A 16,844-nucleotide genomic window follows, 5' to 3' on the forward strand; every position below is an offset into this window, starting at 1 on the left:
CAAAAGTACTCCACACCAGCTTAGAAAAATAGCTAAATCTTAAATGGATCTTAGGGAAGAAGTCAAATTACATCATAAACAATTCTTTCAATAACACCAGCAATGATATTTGGCTTATACTGACGAGGTAAGAGCTACAGGCAAACTTTTCCATTTAGATGCACTTATCATTAGGGAAAAATATAAAGCAAACACATTCTAAATCATGTAGGTGGTCATTACAACCCTTGCGGACGGTGTTAAAGCGGCGGTAAGACCGCAAACAGGACGGCGGGAAAAAAAGGGAATCATGACCGGAAACCGCCAACAAAGACAGCCACTTTAACACTCCGACCGCCACGGCGGTACAGTCAAACAGCGCAGCGGTCACTGCCAACGGACAGGCGGGAGACAAAGTACCGCCCACAGTATCACAACCTACCAATCCGCCACCTTTTCCGGGGCGGATTCACCGTGGATAAAAACACGACGTAAACAACCATTTCAATGGGAAAACGCTCACCTCTACACACTCCACGAGGAAGGAGGACACCATGGAAACGGAACTCCAAATACTCCCTGCGATAGTCTTCCTGCTCCTGTACGATCATCATCAACGCCGGCGCCGAAGACAACGGTGAATACTGCACCTACGACATAGGGGAGGGGGGAGGCAAAAGTCAGGGACACACACACACACGCAACACCCCCACGCCCACCCCGACCCTCACCCACTACAACACACACACCAATGCATATCCAAACATAACAGTGACAACCCCAAAACCCCCCGGAAGAATGCAAAGACAAAAGGAAATGAGTGCAACCATTGTAATATATCAAAATACAGTAAGCAAATATATACAGATATAGTTTCTCATTCAACAAAATATACATCACGATTAGTAGTGCAGGTAATGCACCATTCAATGTCCGTGGACCACTGGGCCCAAATGCATGGGCGAGGCCCACACACGATACCTGAGCAAAACGGAGAGAACACTGCTGGGGCATCAGAGAGAAATACAACAGGCACCTCAGGGGGAAGGGAAGGGGGGGCACCTCAGCCGGATGACAGCACCACGCCAGATCCACAACGGGGCTCCATGCCAATTGATGTATCCTGGGGAGTGCAAAGCAACAGTCTCTCAAGTCCCTACAGTGGGTGGGTTGCCCACTGTTCCATCCTGGGGAGTGCAAAGCCACAGTCTCTCAAGTTGATAACAGTCTCCACTGGTTCTGGAGGGGGACTGGTGCCCAGAGTCCTTCATCCTGTTAAGGACAGACGGAGTGGATGCATGTCTCCACTGGTTCTGGAGGGGGACAGGTGCCCAGGGTGCTTCATCCTGTTAAGGACAGACGGAGTGGATGCTGTTCTCCACTGGTTCTGGATGGGGACTGGTGCCCACAGTGCTTCATCCTGTTAAGTACAGACGGAGTGGATGCATGTCTCCACTGGTTCTGGAGGGGGACTGGTGCCCAGAGTGCTTCATCCTGTTAAGGAATGAGGTAGTGGATTCTGTTCTCCACTGGCTCTGGAGGGGGACTGGTGCCCAGAGTGCTTCATCCTGTTAAGGACAGACAGAGTGGATGCATGTCTCCACTGGTTCTGGAGGGGGACTGGTGCCCAGAGTGCTTCATCCTGTTAAGGAATGAGGTAAGGGGGACTGGTGCCCAGAGTGCATCACTCTCCCTGTGACGGTCCCAGTTCCGTCACTGCCCCTGCCGCACATGGGCTAGTGGTGCTTGAGTTGGCGGTACTTGCCCTGTTCAGCGGTGCTTGACTTTGCTGTCACTGACCTGTTCAGCGGTGCCTCTGCCCTGTTCAGCGGTGCTTGACTTTGCTGTCTCTGACCTGTTCAGCGGTGCTTGCCATGGCGGTCTTTGCCCTGTTCAGCGGTGCTTGCCCCGTTCAGCGGTGCTTGACTTTGCTGTCTCTGACCTGTTTAGCGGTGCTTGCCATGGCGGTCTTTGCCCTGTTCAGTGGTGCTTGACTTTGCTGTCTCTGACCTGTTCAGCAGTGCTTGACATAGCGGTCTTTGCCCTGTTTAGCGGTGCTTGCCCTGTTCAGCGGTGCTTGACTTTGCTGTCTCTGACCTGTTCAGCGGTGCTTGCCATGGCGGTCTTTGCCCTGTTCAGCAGTGCTTGACTTTGCTGTCTCTGACTTGTTCAGCGGTGCTTGACATGGCGGTCTTTGCCCTGTTCAGCGGAGCTTGACTTTGCAGTTTCTGACCTGTTCAGCAGTGCTTGCCATGGCGGTCTTTGCCCTGTTCAGCGGTGCTTGCCCTGTTCAGTGGTGCTTGACTTTGCTGTCTCTGACCTGGGCAGCGGTGTTTGCCATGGCGGTCCCTCATTGCCCAGCGGGGCTGTGGCTGCCAGGGCCCTCCTGGGCACTGACTCTGGTGGTGGCCTCCTGGCCAGTGACGATGGGGCTGCCCTCCTGGGCACTGACTCTGGCGGTGGCCTCCTGGCCACTGACGATGGGACTGCCCTCCTGGGCACTGACTCTGGCAGTGGCCTCCTGGCCACTGACGATGGGGCTGGCGGTGGCCTCCTGGGCAGCGGGGATGATGGCAGGCTTCTCCGCCGTGCTGCTCTTCCCAGACTTTGGTGCTTTCTTCTGCCCCTTCCCCACCATGGGAGGAGTCACAGCTGAGTGGACAGTCCCCCCGGGACCCTTGTGAGCGACTTTGCTGGCTGCAGTCTTCCCCCTCTCCCGTCGGGCACTGTCCAACATCTGGTGCTTCACAGGGAGGGACTGGCTGTGCTGTGACTCCGTGTCACACTGGCTGCCCTGGTGCCCTGTGCACTCCACATACCTCTAACAGGCACCACTGGTACCGGAGATTTTTTGGCTGAGGTGCTAGTACGGGACCTATGAATTGGAGGGGGGGTGGTGGGAAAGAGGTCAAGGTTGCTCAGGAAAAGTTTCTTACGAACATTGGGACGGGTAGCTGAAGGGGGTCTGGGAGTGGAGGAAGAGGAGGTGGTTGTAGGAGGTGTAACTTTTGTTGATTTGGGTGCAGGTGCATGCACTAGAGGCTGTCGTGAGGTGGATGGATGTTGGGTGGGTGTGTGCCCACGTTTGTGTACTTTGGGAGGGGGCGTCACAGACACACTGGGAGAGGATACAGGGGACGTGTTAATGGTAGTGGGGGTGGTGAGCGCAGGTGAGCAGGGTGTGGTGGTGGGTGTGCTGGTGCAGGACCTAGTGGCTGTAGTGGTAGTGCATGCAGGTGAGAGTGTAGACGACACTGGGAGGGAGGAGTGAGACAAAGAGGAGAGGGACACAGTGGGTGCAGTGGATGTTGCTGTGTCTGTATGTGTGTGATGCTTGCGTGAGTGCCTGTGGGATGTGTGGTGCTTATGTTTGCCTGAGCTTCCCTTGGGTGTTGACGTGTGTGCAGGCTGGTCTGATGGTGTGCTTGGGATAGGCTGGGGTACAGGGGATTGGGTCTGGGTGGAGGAATTTGGAGGAAGGAGGCTAGAGACAGGGACAATGGCTGCCATCAGTGCTGAGGCCAGAGATTGCAGGGTTCGATGAAGGGCAGCCTGACCAGAATGAATGCCCTCCAGGAATGCATTAGTGTGTTGCATCTCCCTTTCTACACCCTGGATGGCATTCAAAATGGTAGACTGCCCAACAGTGAGTGACCTGAGGAGGTCAATGGCCTCCTCACTGAGGGCAGCAGAGGTGACAGGGGCAGGGGCTGAGGTGCCTAGGGCGAAGGTGATGCCCACCCTCCTGGGTGAGCGGGCACGGGGCGAAGGCGGAGGGGCTGCTGGCAGGGCGGTGCTGGTAGGGGGGGTGGTGGCTGTACCTGTAGAAGTAGGGGGCACAGATTTTGCCACCACCACAAGGGAGCTCCCATCGGAGGACGAGTCCGTGTCGCTGGTTGCTGATCCTGTGACCGCCGTGAAGCTCCCCTCGCCCTCCGTCCCACTGGTGTATTCAGAGACCGTGGTGTGGCCCTCCATGGCCATGTGGGATGCAGCTCCCTCGTTCTCCGGTGCCACTGTATCTCCACCTGATGATGCTGATGCACACAAGAACAGGGAGAGCACAAAAAGTGGGGCGGGGAACGACAGAAGAAAGACAGGTTGAGTGCATGGCTTACCACTACCGTTGGCGGACAATACAGACACAGCAGCCCCCTACACTACACCGCGCTGTTGGGCTCTACAGATGCAGTTCCTGGGATATGGCCTACATGGCTATTGTGGACATCAGCACACATAGATGACACAGAGGCATGTATACCTGTACTTGGCACTCTACAGAGGTGTGGTGGAGTGCCACATGGCCTGCATTACGGAGGGGCCTAGCCTACGGAACTCGCCCTGGCCTAGGGAAACCCACTGCCCTCCTCCCCCACCCAGACACCTTCACTGCGCGCAAAGTCCGCTGAATGAGAGTTTACTCACCCCCTTGTGTCTGCTGTGATGCCCTCAAGTGCCCATCCAACTCAGGGTAGGCCACCGCCAGGATCCGGAACATCAGGGGGGTCATGGTGCGATGGGCACCCCTCCCATGTTGGGAGGCCATCCCCAGCTGAGCCTCCGCCGTCTTCTTGCTCCAGCGGCGAATGTCCTCCCATCTTTTAGGGCAGTGGGTGCTCTGTCTCTGGTGGACCCCCAGGGTCCGGACGTCCTTGGCGATGGCACGCCAAATAGCCTTCTTCTGGTGGGCGCTGACCTACATGACATGTACAGGGGAAGAAGAGAAGTCATTACCAACTGCACCATCAAAGTGAGTGGCCCACATCCCTTCCCTTGCCATGTGGCACATGCATTCACAGTCCTTCATGCTCGCAGAACTCTGCCCCCTTCTTTCTTACAACCAGCCCTCTCCACCCAGGCATAGCCCATACAACTTGCTCCCTGTGTACTCACCTGTTGGTCCGGAGGACTGTAGAGTAGCATGTACTGGGGGAGGACCCTGTCCACGAGCTTCTCCAACTCCTGTGCAGTGAAGGCAGGGGCCCTTTCCCCAGACGCACGAGCCATTGTCTCTTCCAGACCGAGGTCACAGCAGCACTTGCAGTATAGGTCCTCTCCTGTCGAAGATCAGGTTTCGAGTGATTGAACAGATAGAAAATGGCGGTGACGTCCGCGGCGGTGCGTATCATCACCGCCGGCGCACTTCATCATTGGCTCCTGGGACCCATAGGGTCCAATGTTAACCAATGCAGCATTGCGCAGCGGTCTTCGACCGCCTACCGCGACGGTGTACAACGCCAGCTCAGTTACCTCACATCCCATTGTCCCAGTTTAGAGGTCAGGCAGCCGCCATTTCAGGGGCCCACATGGCTTCATTTTCAACTGCGTCACACATACCTAGGCCTGGACTCAACACACATACAGACAACTTTTTGGATTATGTTTCGTGTTCTGTGTAGCTGTGGGTACATACCTCTGAGTTGCTTGACTCTGTGGTCGCTGTTGTCCTTCCTAGGCACCGTCAGCTGGGACATGTGAGGAGATGGCTGAATCCTCCGGTGTACCGACTGCTGGTGGACCTGTTGACAATGGAGGAGCGACATTTAATCATCACCTACAGGTTTGACCGTGCCACAATCCAGGAACTGTGTACCCAGTTGGAGCCTGACCTGATGTCAGCTATTCGCCATCCCACAGGGATCCCCCCTCAAGTGCAGGTGCTGTCAGTGCTCCATTTCCTTGCAAGTGGGTCTTTTCAAACAACAGTGGCCATGGCATCAGGGATGTCCCAGCCCATGTTTTCCAACGTGTTGTCCAGAGTGTTGTCTGCCCTGCTGAAACACATGAGGAGCTACATCATTTTCCCTCAGGTGGAGGATTTGGCTACTATTAAAGGTGACTTCTATGCCCTTGGATATATCCCCAACATCGTAGCTGCCATTGATGGGACCCATGTGGCTTTGGTCCCCCCCCACAGGAGTGAACAGGTGTACAGGAACCGGAAGAGTTATCATTCCATGAATGTACAGATGGTATGTTTGGCAGACCAGTACATCTCCCAGGTAAATGCTATGTTCCCTGGCTCAGTGCATGACGCTTACATCCTGTGGAATAGCAGCATCCCTTATGTGATGGGTCAACTCCAGAGGCACCGTGTGTGGCTATTAGGTGACTCTGGTCACCCCAACCTGTCATGGCTACTGACCCCAGTGAGGAATCCCAGGACCAAGGCAGAGGAACGCTACAATGAGGCCCATGGGCGGACTAGCAGGGTGATCGAACGCACCTTCGGCCTCCTGAAGGCCAGCTTCAGGTGCCTCCATATGACAGGTGGTTCCCTATTCTACTCACCAAGGAAGGTGTGCCAGATCATCATCGCCTGCTGTATGCTTCACAATCTTGCTTTGCGACGCCAGGTGCCTTTTCTGCAGGAGGATGGTCCAGATGACGGTGTTGTGGCAGCTGTGGAGCCTGTGGACAGTGATGAGGAGGAAGCAGAGGAAGAAGACATTGACAACAGGGACTCAGTCATCCAGCAATATTTCCAGTGACACACAGGTGAGAACACATTCTTGCCTACTACAAGTACTTTCACACTTCTACCTCTATCTTGTCTGTCAATTTGCAAGCAGTATTTGGTAACTGAGTTGTACATTTCCATTACGGTTTCACAGGTGTGGTTACCAACGTGTGTCATCTGCTTACATTCTTCATGGACTTGTGATGTGTGACATAGGTATGTTGACATTACATTTGAGAACTGATTTTGTCACTGTGATAGCTAATACACATTTTCAAAATCACAGACTGACTCCAGATTGTTTTGTGCTTCAAGGGTGTTTATTGTAGTGCTAAATGTTGGAGGGGTGGTTAAATGGTAAGGGGTGATGGTGGAGGAATGTCCATGGCAGAGTACAGTCTATTAGTCGCACAGGTGCACTGCCCATATGGGCATAGGAAGTGGAGCTGGGGCAGTTCCAATATGGACAGGGTTACAAAGTGGGACAGTGGGATGACAATCAGGGTGGTCTCATTTCTTGGCGGGGGTCTTGCCATTGTGCTCTGTTCTGTTCCTGGATCTCAGGGACCGCTTGCGGGGTGGTTCTCCTTCTGCAGGGGGTAGGGTGCTGGTGTGGTGGTCCTGTGGAGGGGCGTCCTGTCCACTAGATCCAGCGGAGGTGGTGGGCAGTTCATCGTCCATGCTAGTGTCAGGGGCCCCTTGGAGTGCCACGGTGTCCCTCATGGTGTTCAGTATGTCCTTCAGCACCCCTACAATGGTGCCCAGGGTGGAGCTGATGGTTCTGAGTTCCTCCCTGAACCCCAAATACTGTTCCTCCTGCATGCGCTGGGTCTCCTGAAACTTGGCCAGGACCGTAGCCATTGTCTCCTGGGAGTGGTGGTATGCTCCCATGATGGAGGAGAGGGCCTCGTGGAGAGTGGGTTCCCTTGGCCTGTCCGCCCCCTGTCTCCCAGCAGCCCTCCCTGTTCCCCTGTGTTCCTGTGCCTCCGTCCCCTTGACCGTGTGCCCACTACCACTGCCGCCAGGTCCCTGTTGTTGTTGGGGTGGTGGGTTACCCTGGGTTCCCTGTAGTGGTGGACACAAAGCTGATTGACGTGTCCTGGGGACGGAGGTATGGGCCCGCTGGGTGGGTGCTTTGCTGGTGTTACCAGAGGGTGGAAGGTCTGTGTTGGGCTGTGCCTGTGCGAGGGGAACCGACTGTCCCGAGGCCCACGATGGTCCGGGTTGGTCATCTGGATCTAGTTGGCCAGAGCTGCTGTCATCACTGTGGGCCTCTTCTGTGGGTGGGGTAGAGATGTCTGGACCCTCCTGTCTGGTGACGTTGGGTAGTGGTCCTGCAGGGGTGTAAAAGCATGATTATTGCACCTGTGTGTGTCATGATGTGCAATGGGTGGGTGACCGTGTACCCCAATGCTAGCATTCCTGTGTGGGGGCTTGTGTGATGATGGTTGGGGGGGTGTTATGGGTATGTGCAGTGGGCATGCTTTAGTGAGGGGTGTCCATGCTTTGTTGTGTCATGCAGGGCTTGGTGTTGGGATGTGTGGATTGTGTTATTAGTACATTAGTGAGGAGTTGGAGAGATAGGGGAGGGGGGAGAGGGGGTCTGTGATAGCATGCATGTAGGGTGGGGGATATGATAGTTAAGATTTGACTTACCAGAGTCCATTCCTCCACCGACTCCTCTGAGGCCCTCAGGATGTATAATGGTCAAGACCTGCTCCTCCCATGTTGTTAGTTGTGGGGGAGGAGGTGGGGGCCCGCTGCCAGTCCGCTGTACCTCGATGTTGTGCCTGGAGACCATGTAACGCACCTTCCCCCGTAGGTTGTTCCACCTCTTCCTGATGTTGTCCCAATTTCTTGGGTGCTGTCCCACTGCGTTGACCCTGTCGACTATTCGTCGCCAAAGCTCCATCTTCCTAGCTATGGAGGTGTGCTGCACCTTCGATCCAAATAGCTGTGGCTCTACCCGTACGATTTCCTCCACCATGACCCTGAGCTCCTCCTCCGAGAACCTGGGGTATCTTTGCTGTGCCATGGGGTGGTGTAGGTGATGTGTGGGGTGGTGTATGTGGTGATGAGTGTGGTGATGTGTAGTGGTGTGTGGTGTTTTGTGCGTGGATGTTGTGTGGGTGATGGTGTTGTGTGCCTCTGTGTGGTGGGGTTGTCTATGCTGTGCAGTCTCTCTGGCCTTCGTCAATAATTTTTGTCGTAGGGGTTTGTGGGTGATGTGGGTGTGTGTTTTATATTGTGTTGGGTGTGTGGGAGTGGTGTTTGTATGTGTATCAGGTGTGTGTACTTGGAATTGTCCAATGTGGCGGTGTTTTGGAGATGTGTGTGTATTTTGAGCGCGGCGGTGTGTACCGCGTGGATTCGTGGGTCGTGATAGCATGGGCGTGTTTCTGTTGGCGTGACGGTGGAGGATTTGTTTTCGCCAGTTTATCACTGACCTTTGGTGTGGCGGACTTGTGTGGGTGTCTGAATTTCGGCGGATAACGAGATGTGGGTCATAATAGCTGTGTGGATTTCCGCGGCCGCGCAGGTGTATTGGCGGTTTTCTGCACGGCGGTAAGCGGCTTTTACCGCCAATGTTGTAATGACCCCCATAATGCCTTTAGATTTCTCGATGCCAAATAACCAAGTGACATTATGCAAGAAACAGCATAGAGACATGGGAAATTCTGGGGAAGCATAATGAAAGAAATTACTTCTTTATCCAGGAGAAGCAGCGCAAAAGACTAGCTTGACTGATCCAGGAAAACTATCTCCACAATGTTTACTCCATGCGATCTGCATGTACCAGATAGGAAGGAACAAACTTGTTTATCTAACTCCAGTGTGTAGGTAGTGTGGCGATCCGGGCCTCATGGTCTGGACCTGGCCAGTTCTACAACCCTATAGGAAGGACAGGTCATAACTGGAACCAGGGGCACCTAGATGTGGAAATATGAGACAGCAGTAGGAGCTGGGTGTGGATATAATGCTCCCATCAATATAAGCCTGCCCCTTATACTGCTGGACGATGACACTATATTCTGATCTCTTCTGCCCCTTTGATCCCAGAAACTGGGAAGCTTCACCTTAGAAACTAAAGTCTCACTCCAGTGAGGACGACAGGTGGCTCCTGCTCCAGTGATTAAAGAGGATGCCATTCCCTTCTCAAGCAAGATAACTATCACTCCCTTCTCATAGTTCTCATGTGAGATGGTTCTCCTCACCACTTTCAGAAGAAAAAAGTGCGGTCAAGAACCTCTAATTTTGAAGATACATTTAATCTCTATTGATTCAATGTTTGTTGATAGCCAGAATCCAAGAAACCATAACTGAAAAGAGAAAGAGAGGGTATTTAAACAGAAGTCAGCTTATAACAGGTCATGAACCATTATTTACTGGTAAACTATATTACCCTGATTAAGGTCCTTCTCATCCCAGTCATTACAACATGAGGCAGTCCTGCCTCCAGACAGGCACTCTAACACATTAGTATTTTTTTTATTTTTACTAAATAAAGGCTCCTCCCGCCTGCCTCCATGCCTGCTAATAACAAGACTTGGCGAACAACAAGCTAGGAGGAAGGTGACGTGACTTGGGCGAGGCGGACCTTAATTGGGGTAATTAAGTTTACCAGTAAGTAATAGTTCAACACCCCCGCATAGGACCTACTTGTCTCATTCATTACTATATGAGGACTACACAAGCTCAAAAAAGTAAGCTTCAGACAGAGACAGCATGAAAACCAATTCTTTAATAGAACAAGCTTATGATCCTGTCGCCTTTGTTAACGTGGAGGAACCCTCCCCATATTTTTAGTCACCTAGGACTGAATTGTGGATTCCACACACCAGGTCAATGAACCAAACCAAATCTGTTTTGAGTAAATATCATTCGCAATAAGTCATAATCATTACACATAACATATGAATAACACTCCCACCTCAATAACCACACCAGTTTATCAAGAAGTTAATAACTTATTTCCCTATATTAACAACGCTAAGGTCACGAAAATAATTCTCAAACACAAATGATACATATAGAGAAACAATAAAGGCTGATTCAAACGCCGAATATATCTAAGTTTAATCAACGCAAAAATACAAATTATCCCAATGGTTATAACAAAAAACCATAGCAATAGAATCAGAGCAAGGGAAATTGAATACATCTGAATAACGATAAGACAAGCAAATGCAAAAACTATTTATGAGCATGTGAGTATGTCTCACTAACCATTAATTAGCATTGACATGTTTGGCCTCATGTAAAAGTTTTATTAACACAAATTCAGAAAACATCTAACAATGGCGCTATCAAAAACAAGCAGCAGTAAATAAGCATTTGCAGCAGGTACCTGAAAAACAAAAGACAAATAGCAATTTACAACTAATACATTACCAAATTACTACAGTAATCAGCAACAAAGTCTACTTCGTCAGTGGGACAGCAACATCAGGACAGGAACAGGAATAAGGATCGTGGTAATGGTTTAGAATTTGGACTATAAGATACACTAAACCATCTAGGCATAGGTTCAGTATTAAACAGACATAAACATGAAATGTCAAAGTGACGGATCATAAAGTAATAGAATCTCTAGGAATTAGGATACACAAAAAATCCCAAAGAGGAATGATCCTGAAGAATAACCCCAAAGAATGAATTCCAAAACAAAGGTGACCGAACATTAAATTAAACTTGTTAAACGAAAATGATTGGATAAAGTATGAGGGGAGAAAGTTATGACCAATCAGAACATTAACAGATATCAAAATTATACAAATAGTTTACTCTGAGCTCTTCGATTTGCTGTTATTCCATTGAAGAAATGTAAACTAATACATTTGTATCCTAGCCTTCCTCTTCTTCCGCCTCCTCTGTGGAACCTTTGTTTCCACTCCACCAAAAGATGAAATCACAGGAAAACCATCACAAAATATGTTACCACACCACTCCGTTACCCTCAAGGAAAGACATACAAGTTAGAAACATATCTTCAAACAATGAAGTCAGTCAAAACTACGGAACACACTAGAAACCTTTTATACAGTTAACATTGTACTATGACCTTGCATCTGCTTCTACTTCAGTCCAGGAGAGGCCACTAAATACACATTTATTCTACCATTCATTTTAGTTAAGAAACACACTTTCGTGTAAAGACAGAATATTTTGATCAGCTTAAGTTAGCATGAAAAAATATAGGCCTTAAAAAGATGGTGGCCATTCAGTTAGTCACATTGTCGTAAACATAGTATTATTGTCTAATTAATTCTCACATTAATCTGTAAGTATAATTACTTAAAGACTCAACATTTTATCAAGAAAAATCTCAGCTTTCACACCTTCCCAACACCAACAGCAAAAGTATCTATTGAGGTATGTAACATATCTACTCAGTAGTCCTTAATAAAAGTGTGATGCGACTGCCAGGTGGCAGCCCTACAGATTTTCTGTACAGAAACCCCTGCTGCATCATCACCATCAGAGCCTTAGGAAGACAGTAAGCACCGATTAAACCATCATCATGTATGGAAACACTGAAAACCCCGAAGCTGTAAAACAACCACAGCCGGAGCTAATACCTTGGTGAAGGTTTGAGAAGAAGTTGACAGTTTGAACTGGAACTCCACACCATTCACCACGAGTCTTAGAAACCTTTTGCTTTCTGCATGAATCAGAATGTCAAAATAAGCATCTTCTAAGTCCAAGGGTGCAAAAAAATTGCCCTTCTGGATAAGAGGAATGATGGACTCAAAAGTGTTCATACAAAATCGCTCTACTTTCACCAGCCTGTTCACATGCTTCATATCAAGGAGATGAGTCTCCCGCCAAGAACAAATTAGGGTGGAGAAATGATTGAGAGAGGCACTCCATGTACCCCTCCTGCTGATCCATATAGCAATGCACCACCTGATTGTCGGTATGAATCAACAGATTTGCACTCATCAACTGGGACTTAAACACCTGGACTGCTTCCCAAATCGCCCCCAACTCATGCTAGCTGGAGGAACGATCTCTGTCCTTCTGAGACCACTGACACTTTACTTCCAAGGACCCCAGATTGGTCCCCTAGCCCCATAGACTGGCATCTGTTGTCAAAAACAATGGAGACGATAGCTGAAAACTGACACCCTTCTCCTGTCGCGTAGGCTCTCATTATCCTAATGATACTACTGGATTTTTGGGTGGCAGGATCGTTCACAATGTGGGGGACTAAGTCTAACCCACGGCGAAGGACCCTTGTCACCCCAATCTGGGTTTTTCTCAGGCTAACTAGCAGTGCCTCATCTCTCCCAAAGAGAAGAGACAATTGGTAAGCCGAGCGCATGACATCTTAGTGCTTCCCAGGGAAGTCGTAGTCACTCAGATCCCAACCAGTTCTCTCATACCCAGTGTGGTCTCATATACAAATGACAAAGGCAGTTTTAAAGATTGATTTAATAAAACTACTGCATTTTAGATAACAAGGCGTGAGCCGCAATAACTAGAACCATACAACACAGTAGGATTGAAATAGTAACGAGGCGAGTGAAACATAGGAATAACGCTATCATAGTGCTACTAGATTACGTTCTCTCTTCTAAGTTCTATTTTGAGCACAGCATGTGAAGCTCTAAGCCTGCCTTTCAGGTTCCCCGGGAGGACATCAACCCTCATACCTGAGCAAAGGCCTGTGATCTGGATCAGCGTCTGCAACAGGGCAGCCAGCGTCTAGTTGTGGTTCCTTGGTCGGAATCTCCCTCTTACGTGTACCAGGACTAGGAAGTGTTTTTATAATTAACACGCCGGTGTTCTGAGAAACGTCCCTACGTAAGAATGTGTACTTTCTACGAATCCTAAAGACTAAACTTCTACCACGTCTGTCGGCAATGTACCAGTCTGTATCCTTGACTGAAGCACAGATCGAGCAAGAATGTATTGTTTGAGAACTCCAGTGCTGAAGTAAGCTAAACAGTGTGATAGAAGAACTAAAACAAGACAGTGAAACTGGTTACTGAAAAATAACAGTGCGAGGCCAAATAAAATGCATCTAGAACAAAGTGCACAAAGGCCTAATGCTTTAAGCAAACGCGCAAAGGCTATATTAAAAATGGCTACACTACACTCCAAGTTGGGAGTGTGCAGCCATCAACCCAAGACCTGAGCCAGAACAGGAGAAGAGGGAACAGGGAAGCTGTAATCTGCAAGGGAGGGACCAGAATTTGACAGCAGATGATTGATGAGAGGCTTCAAATGTAGAAAAGCCCAAGAAACCACTGCAGTAAGAGAAACCATCAGTCCCTGAACTCTTAATCAACTCCTGGCTGGAGCAACCTACTGGGACACGAGAACCACCAGAGGTCTTATCAGTGCCTCTCTTTGAACAGATGGCAGAACAATGTCCTCCATCTGAGTGATGAATATAGCTCTGATAAAGTGCAACCATTGAACAGGGGTGGAGTCAGCTGTGATTTCACAAAGTTTAGTCCGCATCCCAACTGTTGAAGTAAAACATTTGTTGCCTCCATCGCCATCAGGCCCGTAGAAAGGGAGGAAGCACATATTAAAGCATCATCATGTATGAAAACACTGAGAACCCCCGGAGCTGTAAGACACTCACAGCCAGAGCTAATACCTTGGTGAAGGTTTGAGGAGCAGTTGACAGACCGAATGGTAACACTTGGAACTGGAAATGCACATCGTTCACCACGAATCTTAGAAACCTCTAGCGTTCTGCATGGATCAGAATGTGAAAATAAGCATCTTCTACGTCCAAGGGTGCCAACAAATTGCCCTTCTGGATTAGAGGAATGATGGCCTGAAAAGTGTTCATATGAAATGGCTCTTTTTTCACCACCCTGTTCAGATGCTTCACATCCAGGATTGGCCAGAAGGAACCATCTGGCTTGTGAACTAAGAAAAGAATGAAGTAGAACCCCAGTCCCTCTTCTGCAAGCGGCACTCCGATGATTGCTCTCTTGAAGAGCAGCTTCTCCACCCCTGACAACATTGTTTCTTGTTTCCGAGGTTCTTTTGACAATGGTGTACCACAAAAAAGGTCTACTGGAGGAAGTCCGACAAAGGGAATGCAATAACCCTGGCTGATGATTGAGAGAACCCACTGGTCCAATATCAGCTGGAGTCACTGACTCAGGAAAACCCGAAGCCTGGCCACAACTTTGTGACAGTCATTTTTTACTTTCTCCCTGGGTCTGTTGATGCTTGGGTTGGGATTTATTAGTGATCACGGCTCCCCGACCATGAGCCCTGGGATGTAAAGATGGTAACACATTCTGAAAATGCTGTTTGTGAAAAAACAACTTCTTCTTTTGGACTGATTGAAAAGGTTTTAATATATTGTTTTTCTCAGCTGACCTCTGGATTACAGTATTCAAATCATCCCCAAATAACATAGGACCTTCAAAAGGCAATTTATGAAACAAAGACTTTTGTGTAGTTCGATAAACCATGGTTAGTCCACAGGGACCTGCGCCCTGCCACAGCAGCACCATAAGAGGAAGAAAAAGCCCACAGAGTATCAAAAGAGATATATTAGAGGAAATAGTCCAAATCCCCTTATGACTCAGAATAGGCATAAGGACCCCCTGTTTCTGCAGGTAATCAAATAATATTTAAGAGTCCTTAATGAGAACCTGTGGGACATAGGCTGAGTAAGTACTGGCTTTAGAGGCTGCTTAGGCCCACTTTAGCGCTGCCTCAACCTTCTTCTCATCTGTATCCAAAAGAGTCGCCTCCTCAGATGACAAAGAGGCAAATAGACGATAAAATGGAGTTACCTTTTGGAATCCTGGTATAGTGATCCTCAAATTGAGCCAGTAGATAAGTTTTTGCTAAAAAACAGGGAATACCTTGCTTATCAACATCCTTCCCTTCCTTAGCAAGGATCTATGGTGCATTGTGCTTTCTTTCAGAAAAAACTAACTTTGTATAACACATTCGAGAAAGATCTGCAGAGGGAGATACAATACAGAAATGATGGGAGGGGGAAGTAGCGTGTGGTAACTTCTTTCTAAAGTTAGCAGCACAGATGATGCATCTCACAAGAAGAGAAAAGGTAGAGAGGAAGGCCACAGACCTTCTTATGTTGATGCATGTTTTGAAAAAGTCTAACCTATTGCAAATGATTATGCAGTTGACCAATATAATAGGTTATACAAACTATGATATGGAAACCATGTAAACCCTTGGAAATTCTGCACATGCTGTCACGAATTGCCTGCACACGCTTGCACGCTGCTTGCAAAATCTATTGTTAATTAAGAAAAAACTTAAAAGGGGCTTAGGCCCAGCCTAAACTCACCTGAACTCACCATTGGCTTAGTCCAACGACACTCTCATTTACATGCTTCTGATTGTCCAGCACTTGTCTCCAGGTCGTCCTCCTTCACTTCCTGTTGTCTTCTTTGCCTTCAGGTTGCCTCTGGACCAAGTACTCCTTCTGGTCACTTCCCATTGGACACTGGCCAGTGTCCTTCCTCTCTGGATACCATCATGCTGAAGGTACTTCTTTTTTTATTCTTTAACATCGTCTTTTGTGGTGGTATGTTGTTTGGGCATGTCTCTGTTTCTTTTCAATTTCTTTGGTATCTGCGCATGTATCTCTACCTCTACCTACCTCTACCCACCTCTACCTCTATACCTACAATTACCTCGCACCACTTCTACCTACACTTACCTCAACCTACATCTACTTCTATCTACATCTACCTCTACATACAACCACTTCTACCTCTGTCTACATCTACCTACCTCTACATCTACCTACACCTACCTCTACCTACCACTAACTCCACATACCTCTACCTACACCTACATCAACCTGGACCTTCCTGTACCTACACCTACCTCTACTTGCACCTACACCTACTCCTACCTACATATACCCCTACCTACACCTACTGCTACCTAAACCTACCCTTACCTCTACCTACCTCCAACTCTACTTCACCTACCTCTACCGCTACCTACCTCTATCTACACTTACCTCTACCTACTTCTACCTCTACCTACACCCACCTATACCTACCTCTACCTACCTTTACCTACACCCACCTCGACCTAACTCTACTTCTACCTACACCTACCTCTACCTCTACCTACTTTCGAACTACACCAATCTCTACCTACACCTACCTCTACATCTACCTATCTCTACCTATATCTTTGCCAGTGTCTACCTACACATACATATACCTACACCTCTAACTCTACCTACACTTACCTTTACCTACCTCTACCTCTATTTACACTTACCTCTACCTATCTCTTCCTGTACCTCCACCTACCTCTACATCTACCTACACCTACCTATACCTACCTCTTCCTCTGCCTCCACCGACCTCTACATCTACCTACTCCTACCTCTACTTACACCTACCTACACCTACCTCTACTACACCTAGCTCTA

This window comes from Pleurodeles waltl, chromosome 10 (genome assembly GCF_031143425.1).
Source record: "Pleurodeles waltl isolate 20211129_DDA chromosome 10, aPleWal1.hap1.20221129, whole genome shotgun sequence".
Lineage (NCBI taxonomy): Eukaryota > Metazoa > Chordata > Amphibia > Caudata > Salamandridae > Pleurodeles > Pleurodeles waltl.